This window comes from Callithrix jacchus, chromosome X, assembly GCF_049354715.1.
Source record: "Callithrix jacchus isolate 240 chromosome X, calJac240_pri, whole genome shotgun sequence".
Lineage (NCBI taxonomy): Eukaryota > Metazoa > Chordata > Mammalia > Primates > Cebidae > Callithrix > Callithrix jacchus.
This window is the reverse complement of record NC_133524.1, coordinates 14,249,455-14,258,223: the sequence shown is the minus strand read 5'-3', so window position 1 is coordinate 14,258,223 and position 8,769 is coordinate 14,249,455.

Genomic DNA, 8,769 nt, shown 5'->3' with positions numbered 1-8,769 from the left:
TGTCAAGGGTTATTGGGGTGTCAACCATGAAGGAACCCAAAATATTCCTGTCTAAAACACTGAGGACTATTGAGCTGAAAAAGACTGAAACACAGGACACTCTTCTCCTCCCTCTGCCTGCCTGATGGCAGGACAGCAATTTACAAAGACAAAGGTCTTCCTGTCCTCCTCCCTGACGTTTCCTGCCTACACTTGCTTATCAGCTGAGAGACAGCGGAGCCAGGGGACCTAGGAGCAAACTTGACTCTTCCCATAAATTCACCTTCCCACATCTTCCCACTTTTCAGAAACCTGAAAATGCTCTCTTTTTTGTCTTGTCATTATAGGATTTAAGGCTCCTTGTTGAAATGCTATTTAAGCAAGTTCCCTAAGCCATTACCTTAAGCAAGAAATACTTCTGAACAGAGGCTTCTCCGAAGTGATGGGTACAGCCAGTGTCAACAAACTTCTGCTGGTTTTTCTCTTGTTAATGTTACTTTTGTTTTCAGGAGTGTCTCAAACAATAGAGGGGAAAAAAGAAGAAATTGTATTTTCTCCCCTGTAGTCATGAACCTTATAATGAGTGAGGAAAGACACTCCTTCTCCCCTACAAAGTGTAGATTATACATTGATCTATGGAATTTGTAAGGTTCTTGAGAATTAAGCAATGGAAACCAAAAATTATGTCCCATTACATGTTATCCTCCAACCACTACTCTGAAGATTAGGAGGTGGGTTTATTTGTTTTGTGGTTACTGCAAATTTTGTTGGGTATTTTTTTTTTTTTTGGAAGAAAGAGAGGGCTTGGAAGTATAATAAATTTTCCCAAGCCCTAGAAGTGCATAAATACTTTCAAGAATGGGGTGAAGCTCAACAAAGTATAGTATAAACTCTCTTCAAAAAAGTACCCACACATCCATTGTCACTAAGGTTGAACTGAAGTCTTATTTTAGACAGCAGAACTGAAAGAAAATAGCCCTCACCCTGGGTAGCAGAAACATCTGAATTTATGTAACACACATATTCACAGAGTTATGTTTAATTTAGTGAAATTAAATTAATTAAATTTTAATTGCACAGATGGTCCACTCTATTCCTATTTTTAATTCTTTTGTAGAAAGAAAAAAAGGCTCCAGTGAGCTGTAATTGTGCCACTGCCCTGCAGCCTGGGCAACAGAGTAAGACCCTATCTCTAAATAAATAAATAGGCCGGGCATGGTGTCTCATGACTGTAATCCCCTCACTGTTAGAGGCCAAGGCAGGCAGATCGCTTGAGTCCAGAAGTTCAATACCAGCCTGGGCAACATGACGAAACACCATCTTTACCAAAAATGCAAAAATTAGCTGGGTGGAATGGTGCATGCCTGTGGTCCCAGCTACTTGGGAGGCTGAGGTGAGAGGATTGCTTGAGCCCAGGAGTCTGAGGCTACAGTGAGCTGTAATCACACCACTACACTACAGCCTGGGTGACAGAGCAAGACTATCTCAAAAAAAATTCTTTTAATTAAAAGTAAGTGAGAGTAGGGAGCATAAATACATCTTTCTTTTGAGTCTCCACAGCACCTAGCAACCTGCTTTATACATTCAAAATTTGTCTTAGTGTTTGAAATCTTAGAATTCCATAAATTATGATTCTCTAATTTATCCTGTATGATTTTTTCTTTTCCTCATTTCATTGCTTCTTTCTCAACTGGAGGGAAATTTGTCCCAGGATGAAGTATATGAAGGGAATGGATGAAGTGTCATGGAAAAAGAATGGAGCAGATCCAAGTGTGAGGTTTTTTTTTATAACTATTGATTGCTTGACTCTGCTTTCGGCTTCCATTGATTTGTTGTTGTTAACTGGATTTATGACTACTATGCTTTGTTTCTGTGAGTCGGTATTCTGTTTTCCCTGAAGCAACATATCTGTTAAACACAGGCCATCTCCCTGAGACCCCAGTGCATCCAGAAAATAGCCAAGAGCTGAGAAGTAAGCAAAATACCTCTGAACAACTAAAACAGGTATCGCCAGGTCTCCACTGTCCAGATACTTACATAAGCTAGAACCCCCTTTGGGGCTCTCTGCACATAATTCTAGTCAACTCATTTGTGTGATTTTCCTAACAAGGCATATTCGAAGCAGCAAATTTGTTGGGAGGTTAGGAAGGATAGGTCGCCAAAGGCTGGAACACTGACAATCATGAAAATGACACCTGATAAACTAAAAGAGAGAAAAAGAACAAACAACAACAAAAAAACATGTAAAAATAAGAACCAAGGAATCAAAACTCAGAAGAGATTTGATCATGCCATGTAGAGAGGCAGATAACCCTATATTTGTATTGCTCTTAAGAACACCATTGCATTCTAGTGTGGGAGAGAAATTGACATTCATCATGGTAAGCCTGAGATATGAAGAAAAGAATAAAATGTGCTCAGGAAACTGTTGGAGAAGGCAGGAAAGTACACAATAGATTTTAGAAAGATTTCTAGCCAAAATGATTTTGTTGTTGTTTTTGTGTTTAGAGGAGTAAACATCAGTTAATGGGGAAAAAAAAGATTCATAAGTCATTTAAATAGGCCAGTTCTTTCCTAACATACTGGACAAATTGGCCATTACTGTATTTCAAACAAAGCATGAAAAATCTCTTTAGACATGTCTCATTCTACAAATATCACTATAATTGCAATAATGTGATTTAGGAAGGAAAGAGAGAGACACACACACTAACTCCTGGACATGTTAGAAGTTATTACCATTCCATCTTTCTTGCCGTTCCCCAACCATATATGTTCTTAACTTTTACATAGCTAGTAACATAATATGTGATTTATTTTGCTTCGGTTTGACTTATCATTCATCACATACTTTCCATGCACCTATATAATATTCATAATTTTCATTTTGATGGCTGCCTAACAGTCCATGTCCCTAAATTGCTTTCAATTTTACTAATTATCCATAAACAATATTGCAATAAACACCTTAATATATATGGCTATTCTGTCCTTTTATAGTTTTGGATTACTATCAAAGAATAAATTCACCAAATAGAAATTAGAAATATGTCTAAAGTAAGAAATATATTTGAACAGTGACCTGCTTTTAAGGTTGTAATACCAATCAAATCCCTCCTCCCCCCATTAGCAGAAATTTAACTTCTCACTTGCCTTGACTCTACTTCCCTGAATTGCCCAAGAACCCAGAGATTCATTTAGTCAAATTGTTCACAGAGGGAAAACTAGAGAATCTGACCACCATCCAGTGGACACTTCATGACGCCTACTTATGCTTCAGTTACTCCTGTACTATAGCACATGCATTGAATGAGTGGATGTCCATGGCTCTTAAACCACGGACTCACATCACCTATCTGTAAAGAGAGCCCCGTGAGCATCATTGTTTCTCTACTAACAGATGAAGATAGACAGGCTCTGAGACAGAGTGACACAACCAGGAAGGGACAAAAATAGACCTTCCATCCCTCGGACAGGGGTTCATCCATTTTACCATGCAAGCTCATTGTGTGCAAGGTCCATGCCAAGAAAAATCTGAAAATATGCAGGGACATGACCTGATTTTTTTTTTTTTTTTAATCTAGAAGGGTGATTCTGTGCAGTATATGCAGTTCTGGTTCTATGTCAATGATCCATAAAATATCTTGTGAGGACAGAAAACATAACATATGTAAAATTATGCTCTAAAAAAGCCTTACACATTGTTGGCCTCAAATGATTTTAGCCAGTTGAAATTAAAATTATTTAGAGATTAATTTTAACCTAAAGTTGAAGACGTAGTAACTTTAAAAACGATGTGAAAGAATAGAGTTGGAAATGTAATGAAATATCGCTTACAAACAATACATTATTGAATTTTAGATGTATAGAATCATTTACATGTGAGTGATGTGTCACTGCAGCATATGACTGAGATTAAGGCACTTCCTTTGAACTTTAAAAGCATTTCTCCAATACCTCTGTACAATTGTGCCCTCTGCTGGATGAACATGGGTATTATTTTACAGGGCTATACACAGGAAACAATGCTTTATAATCCTATCTTAAAGTAAAACTTTCCAATACTTAAATTCTGTGTATATCTCAGCAATTAGTTGGTTCTATTCCACAAATTTTCTAATCTTCTTTTTAAATTACTGATAATCTCATTTACAGAAATTCAAAACATTATTAAAGATTAGCTCAGTACTGTTTAGTGTTATCAGCTGAGTAACTTATTTCTCAAAACTCACAATTAAATATAAATATGGATAAATCTCTAGAAAGTTTCTCTTATCTAATAAAATGCATAATAAAACCATTTACTATAGTATTTAAGTTTACAAATATCCACCCGATTATTGTCTCATTTCATTTCATTATTTAACAATATTTATTCTCATGTAGCATGCTGGATTTCAATGATACACAACTAAATAAAATGTGGTATCAATTCTCAAGAATTTTATTACTGAGTGGAAAATCGTGAGAAGTAAATGAACTGCAGAGTAGCACATGCCATGAACACTGAGATGTTCCACATCCCCCTTCAATTAGGAAACTTGTTGCTCCAGTCACAGAGAGCCTCGTTATGAAATGTCACACCCCTTTTCAGGAGCCCATGTCCAGTGACTGATCCATGCTGGAGAATAAAAGGCCCACCATATCAGCTCAACTTCTTACAACTCAGAAGGGCCATTCTAGCTCCTGAAATCCCCTGGAGTTTACCACGGCTGTTAGGCATCCATCCAGCTCAGCCCTTCTCTCTACCCCAGTGGTTTTCAACTGAGAGTAATTTGCTGTCCCCTCCTTCCCCACCACTGGCATATTTTGCAATGTATGGAGACACTTTTGGTCATCACAACTGAAGGGGGAGGAGCTGTGTATGTGTGCTACTGGTGTCTAGTGGGTAGAGCCTAGGGCTGCTGCTATACAACCCACAGTGCACAGAACAGCCCCACAACAAAGTGTTACACCTAGTCTGAAACGTCGCTATGCCACAGTTGAAAAACTTGCTCTATCCAATCTTGGGCTTTCTTTTCCCTTTGCTTATATACTGCTTGTGGGACTGTCCCTTGGTGTTTGTCCCAAGGTCATTGTTTGTTTGTTTGTTTGTTTTTGTCTTTTGGGGAAGTTTTGGTTCTGTTTTTCAACTTTAGTTTTAGATTTGGGGGTACACATGCAGGTTTGTTACAAAAGTGTATTGCGTGATGCTGTTTGGAGTACAATTGAAACCATTACCCAGGAAGTGAACATAGTGCCCAATAGGTGGTATTTCACCCCTTTCTCCCCTCTATGTCTCCCTCCTGTTGTATTCCCTGGTGTCTATTGTTCCCATCTTTACGTCTATGTGTGCTCAGTGTTTAGCTCTCACTTATAAGTGAAAACATATAATACTTGGTTTTCTGTTTCTGCATTAGTTCACTTAGGATAATGACCTCCATCTGCACCCATGTTTCTTCAAAGGACATAGTTTCATTGTGTGTTATGGCTATGTAGTATTCCACAGTACATATGTACCACACTTTCTTTATCCAATCCACCATTGATGGCACTTGGGTTAATTCCATTTCTTTGCTATTGTGAATAGCACTGCAGTGAACATAGAGGTGCATGTGTCTTTTTGGTGGAATTTCTTTTTCTTTGAGTATATACCCAGTAATGGGATTGCTGGGTCAAATAGTAGTTCAACTCTCAGTTCTCTGAGAAATCTCCAAACTGTTTTCCATAGTGGTTGACCTAAATTTACAGTCCCACAAGCAGTATATAAGCATTTGCTTTTTTTTTTTTTTTTTTTTTTTTGAGACAGAGTCTTACTCTGTCTCCCAGGCTGGAGTGGAGTAGCACGATTTCAGCTCATTGCAACCTCCGCCTCCCAGGTTCAAGTGATTCTCCTGCCTCGGCCTCCTGAGTAGCTGGAACTACAGGCACACACCACCACGGCCGGCTAATTTTTGTATTTTTAGTAGAGACGGGGTCTCACCATGTTAGCCAGGCTGGTCTCCAACTCCCAACCTCAGGTGATCCACTCACCTCAGCCTCCCAAAGTGCTTCTGCAGCCTCACCAGCATCTGTTTTTCGCGAAGGTCATTCTTCACTAAACATCCTGGACCATCAGAGAGTTGGCTTTCTGGGAAACAGTTACAATAGTATCCACAAGAAACCATTTGGTTGTATACGTGTGTATGAGCGAGCCAAAGTAGTACATATATAAGTAAATATATTAGTATGAACAAAACTAGGAGGATATACACTAAATATAAAGAGTGGTTATTTCATTTATTCATTTTTAATTATTGTGGGAATATGGTAGGTGGATGTATTTATGGGATACATGAAATGTTTTGATATAGGCATGCAATGCATAATTATCACATCATGAAAGATGGGGTATGCATCCTCTCAAGCATGTATCGTTTGTCTTACAATCCAATTATCCTTTTTTAGTAATTTTACAATGCACACTTAAATTACTATGAATTATAGTCAGCCTGTTGTGTTATCAAATACTAGGTCTTATTCATTCACTTTATTTTGGGGGCCCATTAACCACCCCCACCTCCCCATCACCTCCCACTACCCTTCCCAGCCTCTTGTAATCATCCTTCTACTCTCTACCTCCATAAGTTCAATTGTTTTGATATTTAGATCCCACAAATGCGTAAGAATATACAATGTTTGTCTTTCTGTGCCTGGCTTATTTCACTTAACATAATGACCTTCAGCTCCATCCATGTTGTTGCAATCTCATTCTTTTTTATAACTGAATAGTAGTCCGTTGAGTACATGTACCACATTTCCTTTATCCATTCATCTGGTAATGGACACTTAGGTTACTTTCACATCCTGGCTATTGTGAATAGAGCTGCAACAAACATAGGAGTGCAGGTATCTCTTCATTTGGTTTCCTTTCCTTTGGCTATATACCCAGCAGTGGGATTGCTAGATCATATGGTAGCTCTATTTTTAGTTTTTTGAAGAACCTCTAAACTGTTCTCCATCGTGGTTGTACTAATTTACATTCCCACCAACAGTGTACAAGGGTTCCCTTTTCTCCACATCCGTGCCAGCATTTATTATTGCCTGACATTTTAATTGGGGTGAGATGATATCTCATTGTAGTTTTTATTTGCATTTCTCTGATGATCAATGATGTTGAGCACCTCTTCATATGCCTGTTTGCCATTTGTATGTTTTCTTTTGCCAAATGTCTATTCATATCTTTTGCTCATTTTTAAAATCAGATTATTAAGGTTTTTTTCCTATAGAGTTGTTGAACTCCTTACATATTTTGGTGATTAATCCCTTGTCAGAGGGAAAAATATTTGTTTGAAAATATTTTCTCCCATTCTATGGACTGTTTCTTCACTTTGTTGATTGTTTCCTTTGCTGTGCAGAAGCTTTTTAACTTGATATGATTTCACTTGTCCATTTTTGCTTTGGTTGCCTCTGTTTACGGGGTATTACTCAAGAAGTATTTGCCCAGAATGTGGTCCTGGAGAGTTTCCCCAATATTTTCTTGCAGTAGTTACATAGTGTGAGGTCTTAGATTTAATTAATTTGTTTGGATTTTATTTTTTTATATGGTGAGAGAGATAGGGGTCTAGATGCATTCTTCTGCATATGGACATCCAGTTTTCCCAGTACCATTTATTGAAAAGACTGTCTTTTCCCCAGTGTATGTTCTTCCTGCCTTTGTTGAAAATGAGTTCAATATAGGTATGTGGAATTTTTTCTGGATTCTCTGTTCTGTTCATCAGTCTATGTGTTTGCTTTTATGCCAGTACCAAGCTGTTTTGGTTACAATAGCTCTGCAGTATAATTTGAAGCCAGGTAATGTGATTCTTTTAGTTTTTTGTTTTGTTTTGTTTTCCTGTATGATAGCTTTGGATATTCTGAGTGTTTTGTAGTTCCATATAGATTTTATTATTTTTTTCTATTCCTGTGAAGAATGTCATTGGTATTTTTGATAGGCATTGCATTGAATCTATAGATCACTTCGGGTAGTATGGACATCTTAATGATATTAATTCTTCCAATTCATGAACATGGACTATCGTTCCAGTTTTTGGCGTCCTCTTCAATTTCTTTCATCAGTGTTTCATAGTTTTCATTAAAGAGATATTTCACTTTTTTGGTTAATTCTTATGTATTTCATTTTATTTGTGGCTTTTGTAAATTGGACCACTTTTTTTTTTTTTGAGACAGAGTCTCACTCTGTCACCCAGGGTGGAGTGCGATCTCGGCTCACTGCAACTTTTGCCTTCAGGGTTCAAGCGATTCTCCTGTCTTAGCCTCCTGAATAAATAGGATTACAGGCATGCACCACCACACCCAGCTAATTTTTGTATTTTTAGTAGAGACGGGGTTTCACCATGTTGGTCAGGCTGGTCTCAAACTCCTGATCTCATGATCCACCCACTTCAGCTTTCCAAAGTGCTGGGATTACAGGCATTAGCCACCATGCCTGGTCTTATTTCTTTTTCAGTTTGTTCCTTGTTAGCATATAGAAATGCTACTGATTTTTGCATATTGATTTTGTATCATGCAACTTTACTGAATTTTTCAATTCTAATATTTTGGTAGAGTGTTTTTGAAGGTTTTTAACATGAAGGGATGATGAATTTTACCAAATGTTTTTTCAGCATCAATCTAATAATCATATGGTTTTTGCCCTTCATTATGTTAATATGATATATCACATTGGTTGATTTGCCTATGTTGAGCCATCCTTGCATCCAGGGATAAATCCCTCTTGGTCATGATTAATTATCTTTCTAGTGTATTGTTCAATTCAGTCTGCTAATATTT